This window comes from Cylas formicarius, unplaced genomic scaffold (assembly GCF_029955315.1).
Source record: "Cylas formicarius isolate icCylForm1 unplaced genomic scaffold, icCylForm1.1 PGA_scaffold_8__14_contigs__length_24414737, whole genome shotgun sequence".
NCBI lineage: Eukaryota > Metazoa > Arthropoda > Insecta > Coleoptera > Brentidae > Cylas > Cylas formicarius.
This window is the reverse complement of record NW_026844361.1, coordinates 11,085,119-11,095,371: the sequence shown is the minus strand read 5'-3', so window position 1 is coordinate 11,095,371 and position 10,253 is coordinate 11,085,119. Positions and strand designations below refer to the sequence as shown.

General features: G+C 33.3%; 1 non-coding gene across 1 annotated transcript; it reads left to right on the top strand.

The window, feature by feature from the left end:
• The first annotated feature begins 1,412 nt into the window (after positions 1-1,412).
• Trnar-ucg (transfer RNA arginine (anticodon UCG)) lies at positions 1,413-1,485 on the top strand. The gene has a single exon. It is a non-coding gene; the product is annotated as a tRNA-Arg (tRNA).
• Positions 1,486-10,253: the final 8,768 nt, after the last annotated feature.

The following is a 10,253-nucleotide window of genomic DNA, read 5'->3' as shown; positions in this document are numbered from 1 at the left end:
TTATCCATTAATCTGTGGAAGGTGGACAGAGTGGAGCCAGAGATTTGGGAATTAAGTTCTCACCGGGACAAGATCTAAAGAATTTGAAATTTCACCGGAAAATCTTAACTATGCACAGATCAAGCGATCGAAATGTCAGCTTCGTTACGCCATTTCCGGTATTTTAGCTAGAGCTTTAGAATCGATCGGATGTTTTGATCGGAGACTGACGGTCCACAATTCTGACTGTCACGTCACACATAACTCGGTGAGCTTAAGTTATAAAACCATACTTCAAAAACCATTTATAATATTAAGCGTGCGATTCTGGGGCGGTAAGCAATTATATGACCAATAAAAACGCTTAAAATTGAAATATGTTGAAAAAAAAAATGCCAAAGATGGCTAAACAAAACTAACGAAAACTAGAGTTCTAACATTTACATAGTTTGAAAAGTTTCTACAAAATAATATTTTAGTTTGATATCGCGTTTTATTTATCAAGAGCGACGACAATCAATGAAGTGCTGCAAATAGTAAATCCAACCTAAACCAACCAAAAATCTCTAAAAATTAAATTATTATTTGGTTTTAATCCAACCTAAACCAACCAAAATTCGCTAAAAATGAAATTAGTATTTGGTTTTAATCCCAGAACAGTGGCGAAAAGTTCCTCTTCCCTTCAAGCCTTTCGCGGTAAGGTCCTTAGTTATCTCTTTCGTTCTTGTGGTCTCCCATCATCCATCTTCGTTTTCTGCGTGTTTTACCACTGATGAAAGTCGAATACAAATTTGACCACATACATTTTTCATTTGAAAAAAATTCCTAAATAATCCAACCTACTGATTATTGTGAGGCATAAAATCAGTTTGCATTATTAGAAATTGAATGGTAATAATAATAAATTATAATGTCAGTTATATAATTACGTTCTACTTTAAAAGTTTCCCTGTATATAAGTTTTCGATATTATCTTTCTAATTTCGATTTAACATTCTAAGCCTGCAACCCGACAGTCTATTTCTTCTCCACCGGAGTCCATTTCAGGTGCCGGCAGACGCATATTTCACGTTGCTAGACAGAAAATCGATAGGAGCGCTCTTCATATAAATCATTCATTTTCCGTTTATTGTGCGGATTGCGATGTTCAAAATTCCGATTTAAAACTTGTTTGTAATTAGTCAAGGAATGTTATCAACATCGTCGGAAAACCCAAGCGGCAATTAAGGCAGTAATATTCTTTAAAAAAAATTGTTTAAGGTTGATAATTCAATCTCGTGTTAAATTCGTGATGTACACGTTAACCGTCGTAGTTATTAATTATTTTTATTATTGATTGATTCGTTTCATTGGTGGCCTATTATTTATTAAAATATTTTTCATAACTTATCTGCCTGTTCCGTTTTATCCACTTGAAACGTAATAGAAAACATGACCGTGTGGCCTAATGGATAAGGCGTCGGACTTCGGATCCGAAGATTGCAGGTTCGAGTCCTGTCACGGTCGAGTGACTTTTTTTGCCTACTATCGATTAATTTCCTATTTCTAATTATCAGACTATTAAATCGCACTCTGTTGGAATTCAATTGTTATTTTCGTATTAATAATTGCATGCGCGACAATGGGATACGATTTTCCAATTCGTTTAAAAATCTCTGCATGTAATCGCGTTGGAATTATTACAATTTGCAATCTTTCACACGAGACGGGATGTAATTATAAAATATAATAGAGTGCTGGCCGGAAGTTGGGCAGTTTACATTTGGTGTTGAAGTAGGGAATATTGTGGGAAAAGGAGATAATTAATAAAATATATAAACTTTTTACTGTGCGTGACTGGTGCGCGGGTAGAATATTTTTTTTAACGAATAAATTTTAATTTATTGGTGGACTGTAAAAGTATTAAAATTTATTAAATTGGATATTAGAATAAATTATTCTACAGTTTAACAGGTAACATTTTTACAAATTTATGCACGAGCTAATTTAACTATTAATTATTTGGGTGCCCACGCTTTAAAAAACTTAAACGCTGCCAAAATACCAAAACTTTTGATAAACCTATTCGGTAGGTAGTGAGTTTACAGTTGTTTAGGTTAATGTAACGCGTATAACAACAATTTAGTAACTATAATTCAAAACTACTTGCGGAGAAGATTGCAGGGGTAAGGAGCGGAAATATAGTGTACATGCAATTTGGCGTTTCAAAGTAATTAAATTTTAAAGTTCAAATGCCGATCGATAAGTAAATATTTATTATGGTACATTACAAATTTCCTAGTGTAGAATTGGTGGATGCGCCAGGTTTAAAGTATGCGGCTGTTTTAGTCCGGTTGCTATTAACTGGGATCTAAACTAACTTGATTGGTTAGTGCGCTTGTAGCAAAATTTATACTCATTACAAATTTATTTCCTATAATATTATAAAAACGTATTTGATGGCAATCAAAATGAGTCAGAATTTAACGAAAAAGCATGTGTTTACATGTTCCACTACCATCCAGCAGTTTTTTTTCATATTTCTTTTTTTTTTAAGACAATTAATATTTCGAAGTGCAATAACAGGACACTCTTTTAATTGTATCATCTTGAACAATACTTGTGGCAACTTAAATAAATGCACTGAAATGACAGTGACATTGAAAATGGAGAAGACACCATAATAATCACAAGGGAACGATTAATTATGTTATATTTCATATTTTGGTGCGCCTTTAGAAGAATTTCAGAGCGGTTATAAAACCTCGATAAAACCCTGCTGGTGAGTGTTTTGGATGTTTTAATTTCTTTGATCGAAGTGCGATATTTACTAATTTTAAGCCAAATGCTTCCATTCCATTTGAACATTTATTTAGTTGTTGGCATTGTGGTTGCTAGTTACACTTTTATAGGAAGGGTAAATCCCCGGGGTACGCATTTTGATACGAATGATAAGCGATTCAGCTTAAAAGCGTGAGGTTCAGTTAGACCGATGCCATGCATCCGCTGTCTGTTTAGTCAACCCAATAATAAACAGAAATACCGTAATATTCTTAACAAATGAAAATGAAAATTAAAAATGAAATGTACCATGTACCATGTAGTACGAGATAACGAGTGCTGCATTGTCAGATTTATTCATTTCTATCTATGTAGTTAAATACGTACCAGTAAACCTCGCCGAACGATATACCGTGTTTACAACTTTTTATGGTTTTGACTTCGGAATGAGTTTAAGAACCGTCTGTTGTAAAGCGGAAGTGACCATTCTTTTCAGCACGTGTGCCACAAGGCAGGGCCGTATTTAAAATATTACCCGATTAAAACTGTGCTGTGCGGACTATCGTATTTTAAGAGTAGAGAAATTTCCTTTGATTAAACACATTAAAAACCTTAAACTCCAATTCCAATTTAATGTTTTCCTAGGAAAGGAATACAAAATCTTATGTAGATAATTGATTTATAATGGATCTCTTCCCAGTTTGCTATTGGTTGATTTGATAATTCAATTTTGTTAGTCACTTGCGATGTCCAGCGACGAGGAAGTTGAGGTTATGGTCGATGACGTAATAATTGTTGATGATGAACTTCCGTCAAATTCAAATGGATCAGAGACTAGGACAAATTTGCCGGTGGCTGCCAAAATTATAATTTTAAATGTGTTTCTGTTTTGGCGGAAAGTGGAGCCATAAAATTAACGGCTGAGATGACACCGTATGCCATACTACGTAAGTGTGTTGGTTAGTTGCTTTCTGCAATAGTTGTCAAAGAAGCAAAGGTTGACTACCACGAAAACACGACTGCAGACACCTTAAAAAATGGTTTTCTGAAAAAATGGTTCCCAATATTCTACTGTCCGGCTTCGATCATATTACTGCAATTTTAATCCGATAGAACTGATATGGAGACAGCTGAAACTCAGATTCAGAAGAAACTCGCCGGAATTTAGTTCTGGGGCAAAGGAATTAATTAGAAGTGAGGTAGAAAAAATATCTGCTTCTAGTTGGAAAAACTGTGTAGAACATGTCAACGAAGAAGAAAATGTTTATAGAAGTCAACTAGTGTCAGAATTAATTATTAATGTGGGGGACGAGTCCAGTGATAATAGTGATTATGTTGATGCAGAATAAGTTTTTTTTATAAACATTTATAATAAACATTTTAAAGTAAGAATGGATTTTTCACTGCATGGACTAATAATAATCGAGAAATCTCACCGATGAAACTCTACACAAATCCGCCAGCTTTTTACCAAAGTTAAAAACCGGATTATGTCGTAAAAGCGGTATATCGTTAGCGAGTTCTATATAATTCGTTTTGATAATTAGTCTCTTCATGTCTCTGAGTGTCAAAAATGGTATACATAATTTTTGTTGCTACTAAAATTTTTTGGGTGACTAACATAAATTTACAAATTTACGTAAAATACAATACAACAAACAATAATTGGAGTACAATACATTCTAAATCTGAAGTGAAGTGTACCCTAAAATTCAATTTTGGGGCAACTTTGTTTTGCTTTTTACACTTGCAACCTGAGTTGTCTATGTTACTAATATGAGGCTAATACTGTGTGAGTGAGAGACACACATTTTTTCTTATTGTTTAGAGAATGTTTATCTGCCCAAAATATATAGAATGTTAGACGTAGCAAACCACATTTTAGAAACTAAAATTGGAATTTTGCCAAGAAATAATCGTCAGAGTGTATTGCTGCTAGCAAATGGATAAGTTATAAAATTTTTACCGCCATTACAAAATATATATTTTGAATGACAAAAAAAAAGTGCTAAAATTACATAAAGTTTTTGGGAAAATATGTTTTATAATATTATATTATTTTATATTGTGTATTAATATTTGTCAATAAACATAAAAAAATAAATTTAAAAAACAAACAAAAAATTTTTTTAAGTATTTGCTGCAGAGTTTTTTTTTCATAATATTTTTTATGAATGGGTAATGGCCTACGTTTAGTGAAAATGCAAATTATTAGATTTTATTTATTAGGAGGAACAGTAGTATAAAAATAATAAACATATTTAATAAATGGCGTAGTTTTCTGCAATACAGAAATAGCTAATATCTTTAGTGTGCAGGGTGTCCCAAATTCGGATCAATTTCCATAACCAGTTTAGTTTATATAATACATAGCTAAACAGAAAATATTGCATTTTCATTCAACCATCATATAACATATCAAAAATGTGAAAAGTATTTCTTATATAACTTTCTCCGTAGAATGCAATTCCACTTTCAGAATTAGTATACAGAGCCCGATCAAAAATTTGTGTGCCCTTTCGAACATTAAATGCGAATTCTCACTATAACAGTTTATGGTATTGGATAAATCAATAATTACCATCGATTTATTGCAAATATCACTGTTGTGTACTATTTTTGTATGTATATAATCCTCTGACTGTCAGTTTTAGGCACAATTTCCTTTTTAATTTTTCTCCACGAGCACAAAGATGTTGCTTTCATATAACTTAAAACATCCACCTCTTTTCTTTTTCTGTTCTCTTTGTTGCGTTTTGGGACGCGGGTAAAAAATGATGTGTACTCAACTAAATTTCCTTTCAAAAAGCACATTACTTAAAAACCGGTTGCCTTCGTTCTGGGTATTTAACAAGCACAAAATTGTTATGATAATAGAGATTTTCATAGCCATAATAGTGGAAATGTAATTCCGAGACTGCCTCTGAATTCTCATTACTCGAAAAGAACCAAAAGAACGGAAATAAACTAAGGAAAAGTGCATACTATTATACATTTTTGAAAATTTTATAGTTTATAAATGTACGGGATGATCTATATAAAAAAAATAACGTGGTTTCCGACAACTTTTTGACCTGGCCTCGTATAATAATTCCGAAGGCGGAATTGAATTCTACCGGAAATGTTATATAAGAGGCAGGTTTCACATGTTTAATAAGTTATCGAATAGTTCGAGGGGTGCCTGAAAATGAAATATGTTAATTAAAAGGGGTATGAGCCTTTTAACAGCATCTTTAGTTTCACTGTTGCAAAAACCGCAAGTACAGAAAATGGAATATTCTGTATATAACGCGAAGTTGGTTGACTTAGAAGGAAAATCAAGAAAAATGTTAATTCCACCCGTGGCTTCTCTCAGCGGTGAGAGAGAGCCAGCTAGAAGTGTAGAAGCAATGGTCTTGCAACTATGGTCCCTAAATAATAACCTGCAACTTACTATAGCCAAGTGTATACCATGAGTATAGCTTTGAATTATGACTATCATCCTTTTGATAAAACTCTATCCCGTTCTAACACGACTTCAGCAGTGGCTACCTATATTTAAGGGACGCCCTTTACGGCAAAAATTGTAACGGCGACGCTCCAAAAAAAAAGGATCTGCGTCAGCGTTATAATTTATTTCAACGATCACCTTTCGCAATCACGAAACTAAATGAAAATCGATGAAATAAGGGCAAGGGTAGCCGAAGGCCGGGGTCGGGTAAAATGCGACGCCTTACAACGTTTATTTCCGTAACTTTCGATGACATTTCGACCCTACACGGTGTACCAGGGAACTATCGATAATTTTCTAAATGTTCGCTTTTTACCCGACGGGTTTACTCGCTAGGGTTGAATTTTAAAGTGAGCGGAACGATCACGCAAGAATTGTCTCGACAAACGGGTTTGGGGGGGGGGGGGGGAGAAACGTGGACTTTTGTTTGTATTGCGTAGCCAACGAGGGGTAAATATCCGATGACGTTGGGTGGACTTGCCTGTGTTTGACGACGAAGACACGGGAATAATTTTTTGCCGCAAAGAGAGTAAAATATTTCCATTTTATCCTCCAGACTGTGCCGATCTCAATCTTTATATTGGTTTGTTTTAAATTGTATAAATTTGGGCACTTGTAAAAACAATATAATAATAATAATAATAACCTTTATTGTCTATAACTATAATAAGTAGCTAATCCATTATAATATTTCAAATTTACGTTTAATTAATGTTGCGAACTGTGAGCGACTAAGACAAAAAACGTCAATATCATTATAGAAGTCATTAAATAATTTCATTAACTGATAGATAACATCTTTAATCAAAAATTTGGTTCTTGGAGTTACTAGGTGAAATTCTGGTGACGCCCTTATAGTCCTTGAGGGAATATGGCAGTTCAGTTGGCTCGGCAACTCAGGGCAATCCACTAATATAAAAACTGAAGTGAAAGGTAAAGTCTGTTCTTAGATATAAGAAAGTGACTAACTGATACGAATTAAGGAAAGATCCGGGCAAGCTGTAAGAATGAAATATCGCCGAACAGGTCCGTACTTTGCTTAGAATTTAATTATTTGGGGTTTTGTTAGGAAAGATACTAAACAATATTTATTTATTTGTGTATGTATTTATGTTTAAATCTAAAATAAAATTACGTATTATTTTTATTACCTACTTAAATTACTTAAAATTATTCATATAATATATCAGTACCACTATCGCTATCATCGCATGTTCCAATTATTATTTGTTCTATATTATTTGCAATATGGATATACGATTGTTCTACTTTTTCTATATGTTTAACAGAATTTGCCCAACTTCGGTTTCTATAAGTTTGAGCACATTGGAGTTAAACACCGGAAAAAACATTGTTTCGACGAATGGCAGATTTCAGTTGCTGCCAAACATGTTCAATGGGATTAAAGATACAGTGGTAAAACTGTATGCCTTTGCACAAAATTTCCGAAAAATCGAAGAATGAAATCACCGTCCAAAATTATTATGCCAGATTATATATCATTTCACTGATTTCACGGATGTAACAAGCTTTTACGGATTTAAAATTTCTAACTGATGATGAATGCTACATCTAAGCAGAAACGTGTCAAATTATTGGTTATGACATTTTTAGTTGATTGACAACGAGACTCCAAATACGTATATTAAATGCATAGGCAAAGCCTCTAAACTGTTAATAGTTATATATAGTTTTATGTTTATATGTATATAGAAAATACAATTAAAATTAAAAAAATATATAAAAATTACATATAAAACATCTTTTCAAAAAGTGGGAAACAGTATTGTCGGTTTCAATGTTATATTAAAATCTAAATATAAAATATTATATTTTTTTATTATTTAATGGAAAGCGTTCAAAACTCTAATAAAACTTTAAAAATACGCGTTGATTTCATAAGGATTTCACGGATTTCGCAGATAAGCAAGTTTTCACAGATTTCACAGAACCGGTACACCAGATTTCACACGTGATTTATCCAGAGAGGCCAATCACCAACAACTATATGATTTCACAGATTTCACGAGGATAATCGGGGTTTTACTGTAGGAACAACGTTTTTAGCAACAAAAGGTTGGAAATAACCACGTTTTGGCAACTACTAATAAACGTCTTCGGGATTATCTGTCCGAAACGTTTAAAGACAACGGAAGTTCGAGCTGCTTTTTACCTTCCTCAATTTAAACTTATGTTTTTTTTATTATTTTTCAGAATGTGAAAAAATCTGAACGTTTTAATCAACGACAGACAATTTAATTTCGTATTTCGCCACACATATAATGGAATTTTCCGATGTTTTTCCACTCCCAAGCCCTTTCCGTCGAGCGGATATGGAAGACAAATGAACCGCGCAGGTGTGTCCATCGCGTGATAAATGCCGGCGAGATATTCACCTTTTTTTCAACACAAAAAATCCTATCGGATTGTAAAAAAAATAGCCGCCCTTTGCCGTTACGTCCCAGAGGTAAATCTCTCGCTTTAATAATTTAACCTTGCGTCACATACGGGGTGCGCTCCAAAAGAAGTTCTTATTGGCAATTCGCAATAGCACGCACTTTTTATTTTTCTGTGAGGATTCGGCTTGCTACTGTAGATCGTTAAATTTTATATTTGAAGCTTAAATACTTGAATATTGTTTTAGATTGTACCCTCAGTCTAGAAGACAAAAATGGCACTCCAACTTTGAAACATTTCACACTTGAGGCCTTAAAGGTAGTACCTTGGGTCATTTAAATTGTCCTATTTATCTATAGAATTCATAAACTCATAGAACCAATATATCACAAGTATTTTTAATGTTTAGATTAATAACTTCGTATGCTAAACTTAAAATCCTACATAGTAACCTATGAGCAAAGGAGTTAAAAAGGTGTGTGTGAGTTTATTTTTATCTCAGCTTGCAAATTGTTATGTAGGATAGCAGCAGCTTTTAAAAGATTCAGAACTCATGTCTATGGTTTAGTTACAATATTCCCAGATACGACCATTTTTTGTTGTTGTTGAATTATGATGAATTGATTAAATCTTGCTCCGACCGCTAATGAGAGATCTTTTAGCTACAATGAAGATAATAGTATCCAAGAAGCTTCAAATGCGTGCGTTTAGTTTTAAATAAAACTTAATCATAAGGTGTGGGTTGAACAATTCCACAGTACAGCTGAGTTGTTTCTGCAACGTTATTGTATTCATAAAAAATGGGAAATCTATATACTAAACATCAAAATATTATGATTGAGCTATACATACCTCATACATACAGGGCGTTCAAAGTTTTAATTTTTTTCTCAATTTTCTCATTAATTAAGAAAATCTGCATAGTATAACAATGGATATTGGCCGTTTTAGTTTTTATTACAAAGTTTGATGAGACCGTCAAACTGTCGGTTTTTCACTTGTTCGCATTTCAAAAATTCGGGTTTAATTTCTGAGCAATAAAACAAAGAAAGTTTGGTAATATGTAGTACGCTGTGTTAAACGCCTTGGAATGTTAAACATAACTTCTCTATTATTTCTAAGGGTAATGAGTCTGAGGGTTTAGATCTGGATTCTTTGGTGCGCAAACAAATTCACTCTCACGGACAATTTTCCTTTAAGGCGAGTGATACATCGTCTCGGAGTAATTTAAATAAATGATGCCGAAGGAAGTTTATATGACTTGCCTTAACAGAATTCTGAGAATTCCACAAATGATTATTTCTCCAACTATAGATTCCTCATCTTGTGCTTGAAGTCTTGTGGGAAGAAAGATTTTTATTAGCAAAATTTGGGTTTTCGGTTTTCGTATTTTGTAAAAATTAAGCAAACTAGTAAATCTTGAGGCAATAAGTGCTAACGCTGAGTATAATGATTGGAGTTTTCTTTAAATTACTCAAACCTGCTTTTTCCAAAACACGAACTAAAATTTTGGCTTCCTAATCGAGATTCAAGCTGTTAAGGTTTTTACATCACTTTCGAGCATCAGATGGCATCTTGATAAACAAACATTTTTTGAAATTCCATTCTGTTATCGAAACTCGACCAA